The following is a 22,038-nucleotide window of genomic DNA, read 5'->3' on the forward strand; positions in this document are numbered from 1 at the left end:
AGCAATTGGATGAGGATCAGCTGATGGCTGTCACTCAATGCAGTCAGGTATATGGCCAGCCTTACAAGGTCATTGACCGCTGGGACTGCAGTAGCAGCTGTAGCAGCGCTATGGTGAGATGCACCAAAAGCTCTAACTCATATGTATCTAATCAATTAGTAAGAGTGAAACAGACTTACATACATTCGGCGACTCCCACGCAGAAAGATCTTTCCTTGTGTTAGTGACTGTCTGTGGTGAAGCTGTGGATAAACAATAACAATAAAGCTTTTGCGCAAGCGTAAAAGCTGGCTGCTATGAGCTGCTAGGGCAATTCTTTGCAGGCAATACAGGCACAAGAAATTTTACAACTAAATACAATTTTTAAAAGATATTTTGCCTATATATGGTGCCTTATATGCATTCTTAACTGATTGCAGTTGTTACTTTATACAGCAATACCGTGGTACTTGCATTATGAGTGCCCAAGAAAAGTTGTTGTTTCAATTTTCTCGCCACATCATAATACACTTACAACATTGATGGACTATCACTTATAGATGCATAATTGGGACAGAACAACGTAACCTAACAAGAATCAACAAACAAAAAAACATAAGCTGCTATCCAGCTGTTCGCCTTTCTCCTGGGTGTCGCATATACTCGGCCTCGAAGCCACCACAAGTGCGGAACAACCAGTAAACGAAGAACGCACGGCTGGCAGACGCAGGTGCTTTCGGCAGTGGAATCACAGCCTGCAATTCTCCTGATGCTCAATGAGCGTCTGAAGCTAACAACCGCTCAACTGTTTGTGTTGTCCAGACAGCTGATCTGGCCAGCACAGCTGCGACGTGGAGCTTTGGGTGGTTGGCCGTTAATCAAGCAGTTGTGTCTGTTGAAGTTGCAGTTTAAATTAATTTAAAATTCTACCGCTGGGCTATTATATAAAATATGGCTGGGTTTATATAAAATATGACTGGGTCATTAGAGTCAGTTTAATACCAGGTTTTATATAAAATATGACTAAGTGCCGAATCTAAAAATAAATAGACAAAACTAAACTTAGAACAACGAAAAACTAAACATACGTTCAACAAATATTTACCCTAATCTGGAAAACGGCACTTGGTATGGGAGGACAAACTCCTGCAGTGGACAACCATCTATTGCATGTGTTGGGTTGACGGCAAAGGTGCACTTTTGCGAGAACAAATACCATTAATATATCAGTATAACAATTATACATTGCAGTATCATTGTATACTTACAAGTAAGATATCTGCATCAGGCTTCGCCAACCACTTCACTGAGATATATACTTTTTAGTCACATGCACTTGTACACATTTTTTCAGGTTCGGCACATAACCTGCCAACCATTTTTCTTCCAGCCAAAACCAACAACAAAAACCTTTTTTTTCGGAAATTTGACAATTAATCCTACTCAAAAAGGTAATCGCTTGTCTATTTTGGTCTGGACTTCACACGATCAGCTGATCTTGCAATTAATGCTTGCATGTATCGTGGTCCACCAATAGATGGCGCTATTTCTGGAGCTTTCAGTATCATTTGTAAATAAAGCTCCGCTTCTAAGCACAAAACACGACAAGACATTGAGTACCATTTTCTCAGACTACAAATTATGTTATACAACGAAACAAATTAAATAATACAAATTAACTAGTACAATAAACATATAAATAAATAATATAATAAATAATAGGTAGAAATATGTATGTGTATAGAAAAAGAACGAAAAAAAATGTTGCATACTTTTAGGCTTAGCCAATTTCAGATACGACAAGCGGCCTATTACACATCCCCCTGGCAAAATCACACTTAGTCGTTGTAACGACAAAGTGGGATACCCGCTTGGAGGTAGCTTAACTGCAATGATGCAAGATAAACGATTATTGCCTAAGGTCCTTCGTATGAAATTTGCCAGTTCTGTTTGTTGCTCCGATGTCAACTCGAGTTGCTGCGAATTGTCAAAGGTAATTGAGGCAACGCTGTCAGTCTGAGCCGGGTGCATCAAACATCTTGGCGAAATTGAGTATTTATAAATTGCAAACTAAACAAAAAAAAAACGTATGAAACACAAAACAATATTAAATAAACAAACAATAATCGAAATCAAACTCAAAAATATAAACCAATATACCATGAATAAATTTGGAACCATGCAACACTTATCGAAAGAAGAGTTGCTAACTAATAGTCGAAAACAGATATGGATGAAAAAGGAAATAGGAAATTTAAGAACACAGATAGGTTTTGGTTGCATCACTACCACTTACACTCGTATCCACGCAGAAGATAACGACCATGCTCATGTGTAGTGATTAACCCAGAAAAAAAAAGATATTGAAAAAGAAAAGAGGAAATTCGAAACATTGTTCCAGATACAGATCGATTTTGGCTGCATCACTATCACTTACACTCGTATCCACGCATAAGATAACGACCATGCTCGTGTATAGTGATTAACACAAAAAGAAGTATATATCGAAACCAATGAAAATAGGAATTCGAAAAACATAGTTCCAAATATAGCGGCAAGTTAAGTAGTTCGAAACCACTTACTTGTTCCAAGCGAATATTTAGAACCAATGTCCACCTACAGATAGATTTTGGTTGCATCACTACCACTTACACTCGTATCCACGCAGAAGATAACGACCATGCTCGTGTGTAGTGATCAACACAGAATCAAAAAGCAGATATCGAAAAAGAAGAAAAGAATAGGAATGAATGGAAAAGGATAGGACTAGTTGCTAGATAAGCATACCTTCAATTAGTATGACGAGAAAGCAGCTCTGAGCCACGATCCGTTTCAAACACTAACTGAAATGTGAATGCCTTAACAGCCACTAAAAGGGAAGTTTAAGTTCTTTTGTTCTTTGGTTAAGTTCTTTTGTCTTGATTTTACGAGGTATTACTTTCTCGCTAATAAAATAGACACAAAGAGACTAACCTAGTACACAAATATGAATAAAGACAAACAAAAGACTTGAATCACTGGATGTTATTGATTCTAGAGCATATATAATATTTTAAAGGCCATGTTTAGATTCTATCCAAAAACAGGCCACACGATTGGGCGCCAAAATATTTTATTAAATTATAATTATATCTGTAACGAATCACTAGTGTAATATTCGTCTGGTGCTGGTGGAAGGTTTACTAGTGTGGCGTACGCGCTGGCTTCTCCGGGCTTTGCTCAGATAGCATGGGGTTCAAGGAAAGGGCCAACTAATAGGACGCACCATTTATAACAATAATACATTTAAAATTCGCGTACATAAGGGAAGACAGAAAAGAAGGAGTGCAATGGGCAGGTTACATGAAACAATAGTGAAAGAGAAGAGAAAGGGAAGGAGAGGAAGGTAGGTTAACAAAGAAGACGGAGCCACTCTCTAACGCAACACAGCTGTTATTGTGTGCAGACGCCCACCCTACCGTGATCCTGCATTCAAATGCCAAAATTAAAAGTTGGCAGGATCCCTAAAAGACAGTGGTTCGGCTAACCTACTCCTGCTTGGTTATGCATGGTTCCAAATAAAAGTGAACAATTAAGCGGACATACTTAATTTATTAACATATAAGAAAAGTGATTTGAATTTTAACATTACAAACGAAATGACAAGAAAAATAAATAAATAAATAAATTAACGGACAAACATAGTAAGTGTGTATGAGGCGTAATTAAAATAAGGCAAAAAAAAAAAATAAATAAATAAAAAAAAAAAAAATAATTAACCTATAAATATAAAATATGATCTAACATAAATATAATATAAATAATTATTTTTGGTTTTTGAAATTTACTAATAATTTAAGAATTTTGCAAATAAACTGAATTCACTGAGAATGATGGAAAACACAATGCATATAGGCAAACATTATTTATCTATTTAAACATAAAAGAAAAAACTCTGCGCAAGCAATTGGATGAGGATCAGCTGATGGCTGTCACTCAATGCAGTCAGGTATATGGCCAGCCTTACAAGGTCATTGACCGCTGGGACTGCAGTAGCAGCTGTAGCAGCGCTATGGTGAGATGCACCAAAAGCTCTAACTCATATGTATCTAATCAATTAGTAAGAGTGAAACAGACTTACATACATTCGGCGACTCCCACGCAGAAAGATCTTTCCTTGTGTTAGTGACTGTCTGTGGTGAAGCTGTGGATAAACAATAACAATAAAGCTTTTGCGCAAGCGTAAAAGCTGGCTGCTATGAGCTGCTAGGGCAATTCTTTGCAGGCAATACAGGCACAAGAAATTTTACAACTAAATACAATTTTTAAAAGATATTTTGCCTATATATGGTGCCTTATATGCATTCTTAACTGATTGCAGTTGTTACTTTATACAGCAATACCGTGGTACTTGCATTATGAGTGCCCAAGAAAAGTTGTTGTTTCAATTTTCTCGCCACATCATAATACACTTACAACATTGATGGACTATCACTTATAGATGCATAATTGGGACAGAACAACGTAACCTAACAAGAATCAACAAACAAAAAAACATAAGCTGCTATCCAGCTGTTCGCCTTTCTCCTGGGTGTCGCATATACTCGGCCTCGAAGCCACCACAAGTGCGGAACAACCAGTAAACGAAGAACGCACGGCTGGCAGACGCAGGTGCTTTCGGCAGTGGAATCACAGCCTGCAATTCTCCTGATGCTCAATGAGCGTCTGAAGCTAACAACCGCTCAACTGTTTGTGTTGTCCAGACAGCTGATCTGGCCAGCACAGCTGCGACGTGGAGCTTTGGGTGGTTGGCCGTTAATCAAGCAGTTGTGTCTGTTGAAGTTGCAGTTTAAATTAATTTAAAATTCTACCGCTGGGCTATTATATAAAATATGGCTGGGTTTATATAAAATATGAATGGGTCATTAGAGTCAGTTTAATACCAGGTTTTATATATAATATGACTAAGTGCCGAATCTAAAAATAAATAGACAAAACTAAACTTAGAACAACGAAAAACTAAACATACGTTCAACAAATATTTACCCTAATCTGGAAAACGGCACTTGGTATGGGAGGACAAACTCCTGCAGTGGACAACCATCTATTGCATGTGTTGGGTTGACGGCAAAGGTGCACTTTTGCGAGAACAAATACCATTAATATATCAGTATAACAATTATACATTGCAGTATCATTGTATACTTACAAGTAAGATATCTGCATCAGGCTTCGCCAACCACTTCACTGAGATATATACTTTTTAGTCACATGCACTTGTACACATTTTTCAGGTTCGGCACATAACCTGCCAACCATTTTCTTCCAGCCAAAACCAACAACAAAACCTTTTTCGGAAATTTGACAATTAATCCTACTCAAAAGGTAATCGCTTGTCTATTTTGGTCTGGACTTCACACGATCAGCTGATCTAGCAATTAATGCTTGCATGTATCGTGGTCCACCAATAGATGGCGCTATTTCTGGAGCTTTCAGTATCATTTGTAAATAAAGCTCCGCTTCTAAGCACAAAACACGACAAGACATTGAGTACCATTTTCTCAGACTACAAATTATGTTATACAACGAAACAAATTAAATAATACAAATTAACTAGTACAATAAACATATAAATAAATAATATAATAAATAATAGGTAGAAATATGTATGTGTATAGAAAAGAACGAAAAAAAATGTTGCATACTTTTAGGCTTAGCCAATTTCAGATACGACAAGCGGCCTATTACAACCATAAGGGTTTATCAGACAAATGTGGAATACTTGATGGAACACAAGCATCAAATAGCGAGTTTAGAGTAGAATAGAAAAATTCAACCGCTCTATCCAAGTTTGTAGACAAAGAAAGTTGGGACCAGTCAGTTTGAGATATAAGTAGAGCAAATTTTCTCAAAATCGGTTTTCCGAAAACAACGAGAAAGCTCACCACAACGTACACTCGACTCTGACGCAATAAATGGGAGCTCCAACATAATTTCTAAAGTGGGATGGTAAGGGTCTTCAGGGGAAGATATAGGAGATATTCTCGATAGAGAGCATGAATCTGGGTCTAAAACAAAAATAAGGTCTAGAGACCTGTTTAAGCAATTTGGAATACCATTAATCTGAGACAATGATACCCCGAAGAGACTATCAATAAAAACATGGGATACAGAGGGCAAAGTCCATTTAGATTCTCGGCGGAATGCCATGACACCCCAGCAATATTAAAATCACCAAGGACTATAAAATGATCACGATTAGAAAGCATATTAGAAATGTTATTAATAATAGAAAAATGAGCTAAATATAAAGCATCATCTGAAGCAGGGGGGATATATGAGCAAGAAATACAAATGTTAAAACTACCAAAGGATAATCTAACAGCCACTAGCTCAATATCAGAAGTGTGCTCAATCAACTCTGAATTTAATTGAGCATCTACTGCAATTAAAACCCCACCACCGCGACGTACCTTGCGGTCACGTCTGTATACGGAAAATCTACTAGAAAAGATTTCCGTATCAAGGATGTCATTTTTTAACCAAGTTTCGGTAAAGGCAATGACATTGAAAGGGAAAGATACACTATTTAAATATAAGTCAGTAAGTTTACTACAAATACCTCTTACATTCTGATAGCCAAGAAGTAAAGAGGATGTTAGTTTTTGATCTGACAGACATAGAGGAAGGCTTTGAAATCGAATTCTTGCCACTACTAGGAAGAGAAACCGGAGACCGATTTTTCTTTTCGCAACAAATTCTTTAACTAATAGGTGTTCCGGCCAAAACTCTTTACTGCACATCATGCTAAATTGTTCAACCGGAACACTTATTTTAAAAGACGAAATCTCCCGTTCATACGAGAAATTAAATTTATCTACTTTAACCCTGGCTTGAGATTTGACTTAATATAAGCCCGAACATCATCAGATGTCGTATCAGGGGAAAGCCTTGAAACGAAAATCTGCTTAAGAGGTGGCACTGCAACTAAAGTGTTGCGGACAACTGAGGTAGGAGCTGGAGGCGAGTCTTCTATCGTTACAGCACTAACAATCTCAACAGAGGATGGTGATGGTTGAATTTCTTCAACTGTCTCCATCTCAGTCGACAACAAAATCGAAGCCGGAGCAGGAGACTCCAATCTTAAAGACGTAATGTCATGATCTGGAACATCCAGAGCTACCGAAGGTTGAGGGGACGGAGAACTAAACGACATTAATTCCCCAGCAGGTGGTACAGATAAGCTTGGAACATCAACTGGGACAGAAAGCTCGATTGGGGTAATCGACAGACGCGTATTGGCCTTTTTACGCTTCGGAGACTCGGTCAAGAGCTTCATACTCTTAAACCCAGAATCCAAAGCAGAAAAGCTATCGGAGAGTTTTTTAAAGCCCGCCAATATATCTTTAAAACCAGTTCGCGTCTGCCGTATAAACCCAGCAATATCGCGTTCAGAGTCCCTACAATGTTCACAAGTCCATCTCAATCCAGACTTGGCCGAAATCAAATCCACTATACGGCCGTTAAAGCCAGCACATTTTTTCATGTGCAACATTGTCGCATAACCAGCTGTTATATTTGCCAATAGTTGGTGGAAGAATTCTTTAGCTTTTTAAGTTTAATTGAAATATGTCAATGGACAAGCATGCTTTTGTCTTACATAAATTCTTTAGAGTGAGAGAGTGTATTATGCACTTATGCATAGGGCACTGGCGGTCAGCGTGCATATGCTGACTTAGCCGAATTCGCACAAGCGGCGGATCATGTTACGCGCTCACTTGATTTTGTTATTGTTTATTATGATTTGTATGTGGCTGCACAAAGTGTTGCCGCCACATAAGTGCCAAACACAGTGTACACTCGATACAAATGGTAATCACAGTGTATACCCGATATGTATGACATATGTGCATATTACATCTCCTTCCTTTTGAAAATAACGTAATATAATGAAGTTATTTTAATTTATTGTTTTAAATGTTTACAAATTTAAAATTGAAATTTTGAAAAGGATTTTACTTTATCGTTTTTTTAATTGAAATTGAAATATAAAATATGATTTTTAGTTTAAAACGCGATTATATATATTTTTAATGTAAATAATAAAGTAATTATATATATATATTTTTTTGTGTTTTGGTTGATCAGGCCAAGTTCCTTTTTTAAATTTTTTTAATTGAAAATTTTTAACCTATCCTTATGGACCTTTTGGGTCTTATTTTTCTCGCCTTTAATTACTACGTTATCTCTGTCTTCTATTTTAACTACTGTATAGGGTCCTAAATATACTGGGTCCAATTTATGGCCAGTTTCGTTTTTTAATATAACTTTATCTCCTATTTGTAGTTCGAAATCTACAGCCTTTTGTCATAAATTTCTTTTATTCTTAGTTTTGTATTTGTCGAGCATTATTCTTGCTCTTTTATAGGCTGATTCTAACCTAAACTTAACTTCTTTAGCGTAATCATCTATGTTATATAAAGGATCTATTCTATTTATAGTACTAAAATCATTTGGTAAATTATGCAATTTTCCAAAAACTAACTCATATGGACAATAGTTATGTGCCATAGAGGGGTCGTGTTGAAACAGTATACGAAATATTGAATCCATACGTCCCAATCAGTTTTATCAGCTGATATATAAGATCGTATATATTCATTGAAAGTTCTGTGACTTCTTTCGACTGTTCCAACGGTCTGGTGGTGGTGTGCAGTAGATGTTATATTATTAATCTTTAAGTACTTGCACAAGTCATTTATAATTGAATTCTTATATTCCGTTCCCATGTCCGAAATGAACGTCTTCATTGGACCGTACTTGAGAATAAAAGATCCGAAGATTGCAGGTTCGAGTCCTGTCACGGTCGCCATGTTATATTTGCCAATAGTTGGTGGAAGAATTCTTTAGCTTTTTAAGTTTAATTGAATTAACACATGCACGTCAGTGCAGTTTTGGTTTGGTTTTAATAATGTTCTTTTATTTTGAGTTAAATGTTCTCTTACCCTAAGTACATAAGTTCAGCGCGCACTGCGCTGCCGGTTCAGCCGGCAGCGGCGCGGCTGCATTATATATTACTTATATGTATATACTTATATGTCAATGGACAAGCATGCTTTTGTCTTACATAAATTCTTTAGAGTGAGAGAGTGTATTATGCACTTATGCATAGGGCACTGGCGGTCAGCGTGCATATGCTGACTTAGCCGAATTCGCACAAGCGGCGGATCATGTTACGCGCTCACTTGATTTTGTTATTGTTTATTATGATTTGTATGTGGCTGCACAAAGTGTTGCCGCCACATAAGTGCCAAACACAGTGTACACTCGATACAAATGGTAATCACAGTGTATACCCGATATGTATGACATATGTACATATTACACAGCAACAAACAAAACCCATTTTGGCACCAACTGGTACCCGGCATTTCTTGTTATAGCAGGTTAACATATTGCTAAAACAAAGATTATTAAACCAATTAAAAATTAAAAACAAAAAAGAAATAAATCAAAATAAGTAAATTATTTGCAAACTAATATGATCTGTACTTACGAAGAGCACAAAACACAGAGAGTATGCACAGGTCGAGCGAGACGCAAGATAGAACGATAGGCAACTACAACACCAAGAGAGGGAGAGTTACTATTCTAAAGAGCGTTGAGAGCACAAAGCACAAGCACTGAGAGTAAAGCGCGGGTCGAGCGAGACGCAAGATAGACGATAGCCAACAACAACACCAAGAGAGGGAGAGTTAACTATTGTAACAGCGTTGAGCGCAAAGAAAAGCAAGTGAAACAAGTAAGAAAGTTACAGTCGAGTGTGCTCGACTGTGAGATACCCGCTACCCATTTTAATAAAGGCAAAATATTGCGGTATCATTTTGAAAATATACCGAAAATACTTTAAAAATACTAAAAATATACCAAATGATATGTTTGGTATATCAATATAGTACCGCATTCAAAATATACCATAGACGGCTCAATATACCAGATTGTCAGCCAAAGTAACTAAGACCCTTATAAGTAGGCGTTTTTGCCCATACAAAAGTATTTCTTTTTATAACTTCGACAATTTTTATCTGATCGCAACCAATTTTTCAGGAATCATAACTACTATAGTTATTATTATATATACCAAAATTTGCAACTCTAGCTTTAAAATTACGCTTGTTATTCGATTTTTTGATTTGCGGGGCGGAAGTGGGCGTGGCAAAAATTTGAAACAAACTTGATCTACGTGCAAAACATAACAAATGCTGTCGAAAAAATTATAGCTCTATCTCTCGTAGTCTCTGAGATCTAGGTGTTCATACGTCCCAATCAGTTTTATCAGCTGATATATAAGATCGTATATATTCATTGAAAGTTCTGTGACTTCTTTCGACTGTTCCAACGGTCTGGTGGTGGTGTGCAGTAGATGTTATATTATTAATCTTTAAGTACTTGCACAAGTCATTTATAATTGAATTCTTATATTCCGTTCCCATGTCCGAAATGAACGTCTTCATTGGACCGTACTTGAGAATAAAAGATTCAAATATTGCTTTTGCTATTGTTGTTGCACTTTTGTTTGCAACTGGTATAGCTACTAAATATTTAGTCAAATCACATATAAGTGTGACTGCATATTCATTTCCATGCTCTGACTTTGGTAATGGACCAATTGTATCCACTATAACTCTGTCAAAAGCTTGTACTGGTGTTTCAGTAATGGTTAGTGGGGTCTTATTATGTTTAACTGTTTTTGATTTTTGGCATTTTTGACATTTCTGGATGTGCTGTGTTATATCACGAGTCATACCTTTCCAGTAATAATGTCTTTTACCTTGGCCAAGGTTTTGTAATGCCTGTGTGACCTCCTTGTATTGGATCGTCATGTAGTGTAGACAGTATAGCTTCTTTCTCTTTATTTGTATTTATTGTAGTCACCGGGTTGAGTAGCGCTACTCTTAATGTATTCAATTTTTCATTGCCCATTATTTTGAAATTATCTATTGAAATTTTCTCAAAGATATTTTCCCACGGTGCTATTTTTAATTGGCTTATTTGTAATATACCGGCTTCTTTCTCGAGCCTTGGAAATAGTTGACCTAAATCAATATTTCCATTTGTATATATGTCACCAATATCTATTCTTGCAATAATTTTCTTACCATGTTTAAAGAAACATAGCGAATCTTTTATATGCAAGGTCACTACTTTTCGTATTTCGTCATTGTTTATGACGTTGTATACGTTGGGCTGAGAAGCTTTTCTGTAGATTGCCTTGGCAATTCTACTTTTCATTTTCTGCGCAGAAATTCTGTCTACTTTGGTACCCGGTAGTGACTTTCAGGATTTTATTTTGTATGTCTTTAAATTCTTGGATGGTTATTCTTGATAACGCATCCGCTACATGATTATCTTTGCCCTTCAGATATTCAACCGTAAAATTATATTCCTCTAATTCAAGCCTCATACGAGTGAGTTTAGAACTCGGATTGATCATTGAGAATAGGTACGTAAGAGGTCTATGATCCGTTCTTACTGTGAAATGATTACCATAAATATATGGTCGAAAATGTGTTATCGCCCAGTGAATAGCTGCTAGTTCCTGTTCAGTAGTACTCTTGTTACTTTCTCCTTTGGTAAAGGATCTTGATGCGTATGCAATGGGAAGTTGGAGTCCGTTTTGGTTTTGAGTTAAAACCGCTCCACACGCTTGCTTACTTGCATCTGTTATTATATAGAATTCCTTAGTGAAATCTGGATATTGTAACAAGGTTGGATGCATCAATGCCTTTTTAAATGATCGAAAGCATTCTGACATTCTGATGTCCATTCAAATTGCACGCCTTTTTACATAATCTTGTTATGTGACGTGAATAATCAGCAAAGTTTTTAATAAAACGTCGATAATAGTTGCAAAATGCAACGAAGCGTCTTGCACTATCCGCATCATGTGGGACAGGATAGTTTTTAATGGCTTCATATTTTTATCATCTGGCAAGATTCCTTTATCAGTGCACTTGTGTCCCAAAAATGTGACTTCATGCATGAAAAATGAACATTTTTCTGGATGTAGCTTTAGATTGTATTCTCTACATTTGTCAAAAACATCAGTTAAATTTTTGACCATATGTTTCTCGGAACAACCTATTACTATTAGATCATCCATATAAAGGAATGCTTGGGATGGTTGTAAACCAGAGAATGCTATTGTCATCATTCTTTGGAATGAGTTTGGGGCTATTTTTAAGCCAAAAGGTAATCGCGTGAAGCGATATGAGCCATTGCTCGTTGAAAATGACGTTATGTTTCTTGAACTTTTTTCAAGTTCAATTTGATGAAATCCTGACATTAAGTCAAGACATGAAAAGTACTTTGCTTTACCTAGTTGATCTAGAATATCATCTATCCTAGGTAGTGGAAATTTATCAGACAATAGCTTTTTATTTATTTGACGATAGTCAATTACTAATCGCCATTTTTTATTTTCTGAGCCCGGAAGAGATTTCTTCGGGACTAAAAGTAGAGGGCTATTGTATTCTGACACTGAAGGTTCAACTATTTTATCATTTATTAATTTTTGTACTTGGGCTTGTATTTCTTGTACTTGGCTATGAGGACTTCTATAATTCTTAATATATATGGGCTCATCATCCTTTAATCTAAGTCTCTGTTTATAAAAATTATTTGTAGTAATTGATTCGGTTTCTAGTCCGAATATATCTGTATATCTGGTGCAAAGGTCTTTTAATTGGCTTTTGAACAATGGTGGAAAATTTTTGATTAACTGTTTCATGACTAAATTGCTTCTATCTTCGTTAGAGTTCTTTAATATTTCGTAATCGTTTAATTTTTCATATGTGATTTTATTTAAATTAACGATTCTATTGGAGTTTGTCGTGTTTAAAATTCGGACATAAGTATGATTATGATCGGACAAGGTGTTTGCGATATAAATTCCTTCTTCAATTTCTTGATTTGGTATCAAGATGTGATTAGTAATTGAAGGAATTTGTATTTTACGGACGACTTCGGACCGAGCTGGAAGTACTGTGGCATTATTGACACAAGTATGGAATATTTCCAGTCTAATCGGATAATTTAAGTTATTTGGACGAAGAAATAGGAGTCGCCACTTTCATTGAAATCTATTTGGCAATTGTATTCTTTTATAAAATCTATGCCTAGTATGCCATCACTAGGTATTGGGAAATTTTTATCGACTAAATGAAAGTCATGAGGAATTATGTAATTTGATGTTTGAGTTCTACGAAGGCTAAGCCTTTTGAAATTATTGTTCCTTCGCCTATACCCGATATGTGGGTAGTGACCTCTTTGTTCACATTATCGAATATATCTATATTTTCTTTTAATATAGATATATCTGCACCAGTGTCTATTAACAGCGTAAGTTTTTACCTGTTTTTTGATTATTAATTTTTACAAAAATACTCAGATCTAGGTTGATGCTTTTTATGGTGCCATTTATTGGCTTTGAATATCTGAAGGGTGAGGGTTTCCCGAATTACTCTGAGCAACCCTCACATTAGAGTTTGAATTATTATTATTGTGGCCTCTATTCGAGTTGCCACGGCCTCTAGAGTTTCCTCTATTTTGGCCTCGTCCATTATTGTTATAATTGGAACCGTTGTAGTTGTTGTAATTGTAATTACGACTACGCGAGTTTCCTCTGAAACCTCCACGTCCGCGGTTTCCACCACGCTGTGAAGAATTTCTAAAATAAAGGACTGTATTTTGCTGTCCAGTTGCTTCTGTGCAACTGTTTACAAATTTCGATACAGCTTCATTCATGGTGTTGAAGGTGCCAGCCTGCATGATAAGTTTTACCTTATCAATTGCGCAATTCTTTGTCATTGCCTTAACTGCAGACTGTGTAGAATAACTTCTGGCTAACGCAAGTGGTAGGCCGTCCGTTATGTATGCACTTTCTAAAGCTTTTGTCATCTGCTCAACCTCTGCTGTGTATTGGTTAGCAGTTTTGTTGCGTTGCTGTAGATTCATCAGTTTAGCTGATAATACTTCTACAGTTTCGCCTTTGACATTGCTCTGTAGTCCGGAAATGATTTCTGATATAGTTGTTTCATTTCCGACTAAATTTCTGGCAACACCTTTTAGCTTGGTCTTTATCATTGACACAGCTAATTGTTCGTGTTCGCCTTTTATTGCATCGACAATGTTTAACGCATCAAGAAAACTTGTTAAGTTTTCCGCTTTACCATCGAAAAATGGTATAAGCTTTGATGCTGTATTAATGAATTCGATATTGGATTGTGCCATTGTGACTGTTTTGATTTCTATTACACTTGAATGTGTATCAGAATCAGAATCTACAGTTGACATTAGAATGGCCGGGATGGTAAGATTTGCCAAGTCTTGTTCTTGGACTTGTATATCTTCCTCTGTACTAGCCTCAAATTTTACTGGTGTATTCAGAATAGACGGCACAGTTAGATTAAGATTATGTTTCTCCTTTATACTTTGGAGATTATTTCTTAATCTTGTCAATAACCTTGACGTTTCTGACCAATGTTGATCGGTTAATACGTCTTTATGATTATAGATTAATATTCGTGCTTCATTAAAGCAGTCGTTTAGGGTTATTGCGTGTCTATCTACTGTGTCTCTGTGAGTTGGTCTATTCTGAGCTAAGCATTTGTATGCTTTTTCAAATCTGATTTTTATATTATGGATTCGTTCAGAAAGTTCTGACCATTCCATAATATGGGCTAGTAAGTGGTTCCTATACGAGGTTTAGTATTTGAATACCTCGTAGTTAATTTCCTCAGATTTCTCGTTAAATACCGTCATAATTTCTATGCCAGGTATTAACTTTAATAATTGAGCCTTTTCTTTATTAGATAGGCCAATAAATGGGGAGAAATCTAGGTCATATGTCCTCATATATATACTTTCGAAATTACATATATACGTGGGACTATATGACACGATGAAATTAAATCTTTTGACTAGATCTGGGTCTCTTAACAAGACTTTCTTTAAACTTCTCTTTGCTAATTTACTCATAGCTTTTTTGGAGTATTGTTATTTTACTTCATTAATTGACACGAGAGTGTCTGTACATATGGCCGAGAGTCTCTTAAAACTCCGGCTCATATTTCAAAATACTACCTATTATGATTGTGTGTTTTACTCTATTGGTGAGATTATTTGTTCTTGATCATATATATATATAATTCAATTTTTCAATTCATTTTTCTTTATTAGTAATCATTAATCATTTTACGATTTTCTTCATTTTTGTTCGTTCGCTTAATTATATTTCATTATATTTAACTTCATTTATAGTTATAATATGTGCCTTGCTTTTTTTATATTCTGTCCAAGTCATTTGCTTGGCTCGCATATCTTTTTTAAACATTTATTATGCAATTTATACAATCTATAAAAGCAATTAGCACACATTATTATTACAATGATTAATAGCATAATGTTGACGAACTCCAAATCTACATTGTTTGGTTCGACTTTGTTTATCACGTTAGCAGTGGAATCCACTGTCTTAACGTCTACTAACCCATACTAGTTGAATTATTAATTTCTTTTAATTCAACTATATTTTTATATGGGTCTTCTTCTGAATATTTACTTATTCTATTTGTCTCTATAGACATTAATTTTTCTTAGGAATTTTTTAAATAAAAAAATTCTGTTTTTTTTTTTCATGTTATTGTTATTCCTACTTTTTAATTGGAAATTCTCATTTAGATTAACAGTTTCCTACCTAATTTTTCGTACAGCTATACGGGCTGCACTACTATCGAGCAAAAGGTGTTTCGCACGATTATACAATTGTTTTTATCTTAATCAATTATATTATATTATATTCTATAGTCGGCATTCGTTGATTCCTGCACTCTTTGTAGTGCTGCCAGCTTCTGTGCCCTCTGTGGCACTGTCGGTTCCTCGGCCAGCTTGACGTGCGTGGCGTTGCCGGTGCTGGGTTGGCACAGGCTTGTTGCTTCCTCTATTCGCTTGTTGTTTCTTCTATTTGGTTGTTGTTGGCCAGCGTGATGCGCGTGGCGTTGCCGGTGCTGGGCTGGCACAGGCTATTGTTGTTGTCGTTGTTGTTGTTGTTGTTGGTTGCACGTCGCAACGCAATGTGGGGAGTAGAGCGGTCCCTCGCAGTCAACAGGACATCTTTTTGAACTTTTGGCACAACTGCTGGTATGTGGGCGGGATTGGCTTTCAGTAAATTTCTTATTTGTTTGTTATTGTCAGAGTGAGAGTTTGAGTGAGAGGCTTTTTAACCCTTAGGGTCTGGACCCTTATGGTCCAGCTCAGTTTGTAGTTTCTGTGCTGTTGACCATGCAGGCGGTGGCGATTGTTTATAGATTAGCCACTTTAGCTTGGCTATTCTTTTATTAATCTTGTGGTTTTAAACCACCGCGCTGCTTGCCCATTACTCAACTCTTACTCACTCAGATTCTATTTCCTTTGTTGTCCATCAGTTTTCTTTTCAGTTTTTTTTTGCCAATGTTGCCTTTGTTGTTGCCGAATTGCTGTTCCTGTTGCAGATGTCTCCGTTGTTGTTGCAGATGTCGCTGCTGTCTTAATCCAAGACCGCTGTCACGGTCGCCATGTTATATTTGCCAATAGTTGGTGGAAGAATTCTTTAGCTTTTTAAGTTTAATTGAATTAACACATGCACGTCAGTGCAGTTTTGGTTTGGTTTTAATAATGTTCTTTTATTTTGAGTTAAATGTTCTCTTACCCTAAGTACATAAGTTCAGCGCGCACTGCGCTGCCGGTTCAGCCGGCAGCGGCGCGGCTGCATTATATATTACTTATATGTATATACTTATATGTCAATGGACAAGCATGCTTTTGTCTTACATAAATTCTTTAGAGTGAGAGAGTGTATTATGCACTTATGCATAGGGCACTGGCGGTCAGCGTGCATATGCTGACTTAGCCGAATTCGCACAAGCGGCGGATCATGTTACGCGCTCACTTGATTTTGTTATTGTTTATTATGATTTGTATGTGGCTGCACAAAGTGTTGCCGCCACATAAGTGCCAAACACAGTGTACACTCGATACAAATGGTAATCACAGTGTATACCCGATATGTATGACATATGTGCATATTACACAGCAACAAACAAAACCCATTTTGGCACCAACTGGTACCCGGCATTTCTTGTTATAGCAGGTTAACATATTGCTAAAACAAAGATTATTAAACCAATTAAAAAATTAAAAACAAAAAAGAAATAAATCAAAATAAGTAAATTATTTGCAAACTAATATGATCTGTACTTACGAAGAGCACAAAACACAGAGAGTATGCACAGGTCGAGCGAGACGCAAGATAGAACGATAGGCAACTACAACACCAAGAGAGGGAGAGTTACTATTCTAAAGAGCGTTGAGAGCACAAAGCACAAGCACTGAGAGTAAAGCGCGGGTCGAGCGAGACGCAAGATAGACGATAGCCAACAACAACACCAAGAGAGGGAGAGTTAACTATTTTAACAGCGTTGAGCGCAAAGAAAAGCAAGTGAAACAAGTAAGAAAGTTACAGTCGAGTGTGCTCGACTGTGAGATACCCGCTACCCATTTTTAATAAAGGCAAAATATTGCGGTATCATTTTGAAAATATACCGAAAATACTTAAAAAATACTAAAAATATACCAAATGATATGTTTGGTATATCAATATAGTACCGCATTCAAAATATACCATAGACGGCTCAATATACCAGATTGTCAGCCAAAGTAACTAAGACCCTTATAAGTAGGCGTTTTTGCCCATACAAAAGTATTTCTTTTATAACTTCGACAATTTTTATCTGATCGCAACCAATTTTTCAGGAATCATAACTACTATAGTTATTATTATATATACCAAAATTTGCAACTCTAGCTTTAAAATTACGCTTGTTATTCGATTTTTGATTTGCGGGGCGGAAGTGGGCGTGGCAAAAATTTGAAACAAACTTGATCTACGTGCAAACATAACAAATGCTGTCGAAAAAAAATTATAGCTCTATCTCTCGTAGTCTCTGAGATCTAGGTGTTCATACGGACAGACGGACGGACACACAGACACACAGACACACAGACACACAGACGGACAGACGGACATGGCTAGATCGTCTCGGCTGTTGACGCTGATCATGAATATATATACTTTATAGGGTCGGAGATGCCTCCTTTACCTGTTACATACATTTCCTGTCGGCACAAAGTTATAATACCCTTCTACCCTATGGGTAGCGGGTATAAAAAGAAGAGCGCGAAAGTAAACAAAAATACAAAACAAAGTGCAGCGACAACGAAAACAGAATTGTTTTGCTAACGAAGCAAAGCAAAGTTTGACCACACAATTTGTTGTTATATTTTCAGAAAATGATAATAATTTACTAAATACACGAAAGCACACAGCGATTTAACGATCTCTAGTTAAAACCAAGTGAGAGAGTAAAATTAATGTTATATTAATAGTAAATAAAATTTAATGAAAAATCACAAATTTAAGAGGGAAGAAAAAAACACGTCTGACTGCGAATGCGAGAGCGAGCATAAAAACATAAAATAAATTTCAAAAATTTGATAAAGTGCTGATAGATTATATGAGTACAGTGCGTTAATTTTTCGGAATTATATAATGGCATTATTATCATTGATTTTTATGTTTATTATAAGAACTTGTATGATTAACAATGCGAAAGATTCAGGATACCTTCGGGACCCGTCTTGAAACACGGACCAAGGAGTCTAACATATGTGCAAGTTATTGGGATATAAACCTAATAGCGTAATTAACTTGACTATTATTGGGATTAGTTTTTTAACTATTTATAGTTGATTAACGCAATCCCGGGGCGTTCTATATAGTTATGTATAATAATATTTATATTATTTATGCCTCTAACTGGAACGTACCTTGAGCATATATGCTGTGACCCGAAAGACCGAAACAGTTCTGACGTGCAAATCGATTGTCAGAATTGAGTATAGGGGCGAAAGACCAATCGAACCATCTAGTAGCTGGTTCCTTCCGAAGTTTCCCTCAGGATAGCTGGTGCATTTAACTGTTGTATAAAATAATCTTACGATCTTAACCTATTCTCAAACTTTAAATGGGTAAGAACCTTAACTTTCTTGATATGAAGTTTAGGGTTATGATATAATGTGCCCAGTGGGCCACTTTTGGTAAGCAGAACTGGCGCTGTGGGATGAACCAAACGTAATGTTACGGTGCCCAAATTAACAACTCATTCAGAAACCATGAAAGGCGTTGGTTGCTTAAAACAGCAGGACGGTGATCATGGAAGTCGAAATCCGCTAAGGAGTGTGTAACAACTCACCTGCCGAAGCAACTAGCCCTTAAAATGGATGGCGCTTAAGTTGTATACCTATACATTACCGCTAAAGTAGATGATTTATATTACTTGTAATATAAATTTTGAAACTTTAGTGAGTAGGAAGGTACAATGGTGTGCTTAGAAGTGTTTGGCGTAAGCCTGCATGGAGCCGTCATTGGTACAGATCTTGGTGGTAGTAGCAAATAATCGAATGAGACCTTGGAGGACTGAAGTGGAGAAGGGTTTCGTGTGAACAGTGGTTGATCACGAGTTAGTCGGTCCTAAGTTCAAGGCGAAAGCCGAAAATTTTCAAGTAAAAAAAAGTAACTAAAATTTATATTTTGTCATAATTAAAAAACTTGAATAATTTTGAACGAAAGGGAATACGGTTCCAATTCCGTAACCTGTTGAGTATCCGTTTGTTATTAAATATGGGCCTCGTGCTCATCCTGGCAACAGGAACGACCATAAAGAAGCCGTCGAGAGATATCGGAAGAGTTTTCTTTTCTGTTTTATAGCCGTACTACCATGGAAGTCTTTCGCAGAGAGATATGGTAGATGGGCTAGAAGAGCATGACATATACTGTTGTGTCGATATTTTCTCCTCGGACCTTGAAAATGTATGGTGGGGACACGCAAACTTCTCAACAGGCCGTACCAATATCCGCAGCTGGTCTCCAAGGTGAAGAGTCTCTAGTCGATAGAATAATGTAGGTAAGGGAAGTCGGCAAATTAGATCCGTAACTTCGGGATAAGGATTGGCTCTGAAGATTGAGATAGTCGGGCTTGATTGGGAAACAATAACATGGCTTATGTGCTCGTTCTGGGTAAATAGAGTTTCTATCATTTATGGTAGTTTCTTGTTCCCCGGATAGTTTAGTTACGTAGCCAATTGTGGAACTTTCTTGCTAAAATTTTTAAGAATACTAGTTGGGCAACCAGCTAGTTCTTTTAAATTATAACGATTATCAATTAACAATCAATTCAGAACTGGCACGGACTTGGGGAATCCGACTGTCTAATTAAAACAAAGCATTGTGATGGCCCTAGCGGGTGTTGACACAATGTGATTTCTGCCCAGTGCTCTGAATGTCAAAGTGAAGAAATTCAAGTAAGCGCGGGTCAACGGCGGGAGTAACTACGACTCTCTTAGCTATTTCTCACAAGTTCCACCGAATTGATTTTCACTTCTTCTATCTTCACTGTTTCACTGCTTCGCAGCATATATGTCTGTCCTCTATCAACTATAGCTTTTTCTATTGTAGCTATTGTTCACATGCACACACATGCACACATTCATCGCGACCCGACAATATGTACACTCGATTTGGTTTTCAACGCCGTTTCAACACGACGTTTGCAAATCTGCAACTTAATTTTAATCGTAAATTAACTTACCTTTCAAGACAAAAATATTAAGAGCTGGATAGGTTTTATATATTCAAATTTATTTGCACAGCAAAACACAACATAAGGCAAACCAAATTTTACGCGCGAAAAACATATGGCTTGTGCATACCGAAATATAAGTCACGTTAAAAGCTTCGAAGAGTTTTCAAAGCTGAGACTCATAACTTGGTGTGCTTTTATCAACCGTCTAAAATTATTTAAACGACTGAAAAGCTGTTAGTTTATTAGTTAAGGACAAAAACGTAATACGTGCCTTCAAGCACGCTTACGTGCTAATGCTGAAACCCATAATATTAAAATTCCAGTCCCACTAATGTACCCTGAACTAAACGCTTGACGACAAGCTAACCTCTGTAGGTTGGGGAGTAATATATCCACCTCCATAATTAATTCCCCTATTCTTCCAAATTCTTTCCCACAAATCATATTGTAAACATAAACATTGTCGCGACGGGGACCAATTCTCACAAACAAAAGATCCCATTACATTGGCTATCATGCCACTTTCAAAAGTTCAAAGTCAATTAAAATTTTCCACTTGCAACTTGAGGACTGAGCATTAATGCACTAGCACAAACACCAAACATCACACGTATGTTAGCTTTAAGTCGCAGTAAGAGGTTTCATGTTAAAGCTCAGCATATTGTGAGTTTAGTTTTTAAAGACACTTTCCTCGCCTAAGACGCGTAGCCCGCGAGCTTATAAATAACAATAAAGTAGTCTACTAAGTAAGTAAAAATAAATCCTTGTTGTTTTATTTTTTTTACTGTTCGTGAACCGCGAACATTTAATTATATATATATATATATATATATCATATAGTAAGTAGTTGGAATATCAAGTTTCTATACAAATCTAATTCTTATGCAAGGAAGTATTAATTAGGGTCACCTGTCATTAATGTCAAGTGTGGGGTAATAAAAATGCAATTTAATTAGGGTCACCTGTGGAAATGTCAAGTGTGGGGTAATAAAAATGCAATTTAATTAGGATCACCTATGGAAATGTCAAGTGTGAGGTAATAAAGATGCAATTTAATTAGGGTCACCTGTGGAAATGTCAAGTGTGGGATTTGTGTGACGAATCGTACGTGACCGAGACGGGGCGATGAAAGGATCGGGATCAGGGTCGGGGACGTTTCGTCACATAAATCCGTTATCGATCCTTCAGAGTCGGGGTCGTGATCCGACAAAAGGATCTAATCATTTTGAGCATCCGCTTAAATTAAAAATTAGAAAGGCAGTTGTTAATGTACATAATAAAGATGACTTCTGTTTTAAGTGGGCAATTTTATCGGCCCTCAAACCAATAAGTAGATCACACC

General features: G+C 36.6%; 1 long non-coding RNA gene across 1 annotated transcript; it reads right to left on the reverse strand.

Moving 5' to 3' along the window:
- Positions 1 to 816: 816 nt before the first annotated feature.
- On the reverse strand, positions 817 to 1,417 carry LOC132797953 (uncharacterized). Its single transcript, XR_009633838.1, has 3 exons — positions 1,248 to 1,417; positions 1,085 to 1,176; positions 817 to 1,015 (listed from the first exon to the last, which is right to left on the reverse strand). It is a non-coding gene; the product is annotated as an uncharacterized LOC132797953 (long non-coding RNA).
- Positions 1,418 to 22,038: the final 20,621 nt, after the last annotated feature.

The sequence above is a fragment of the Drosophila nasuta genome, unplaced genomic scaffold, assembly GCF_023558535.2.
Source record: "Drosophila nasuta strain 15112-1781.00 unplaced genomic scaffold, ASM2355853v1 ctg39_pilon, whole genome shotgun sequence".
NCBI lineage: Eukaryota > Metazoa > Arthropoda > Insecta > Diptera > Drosophilidae > Drosophila > Drosophila nasuta.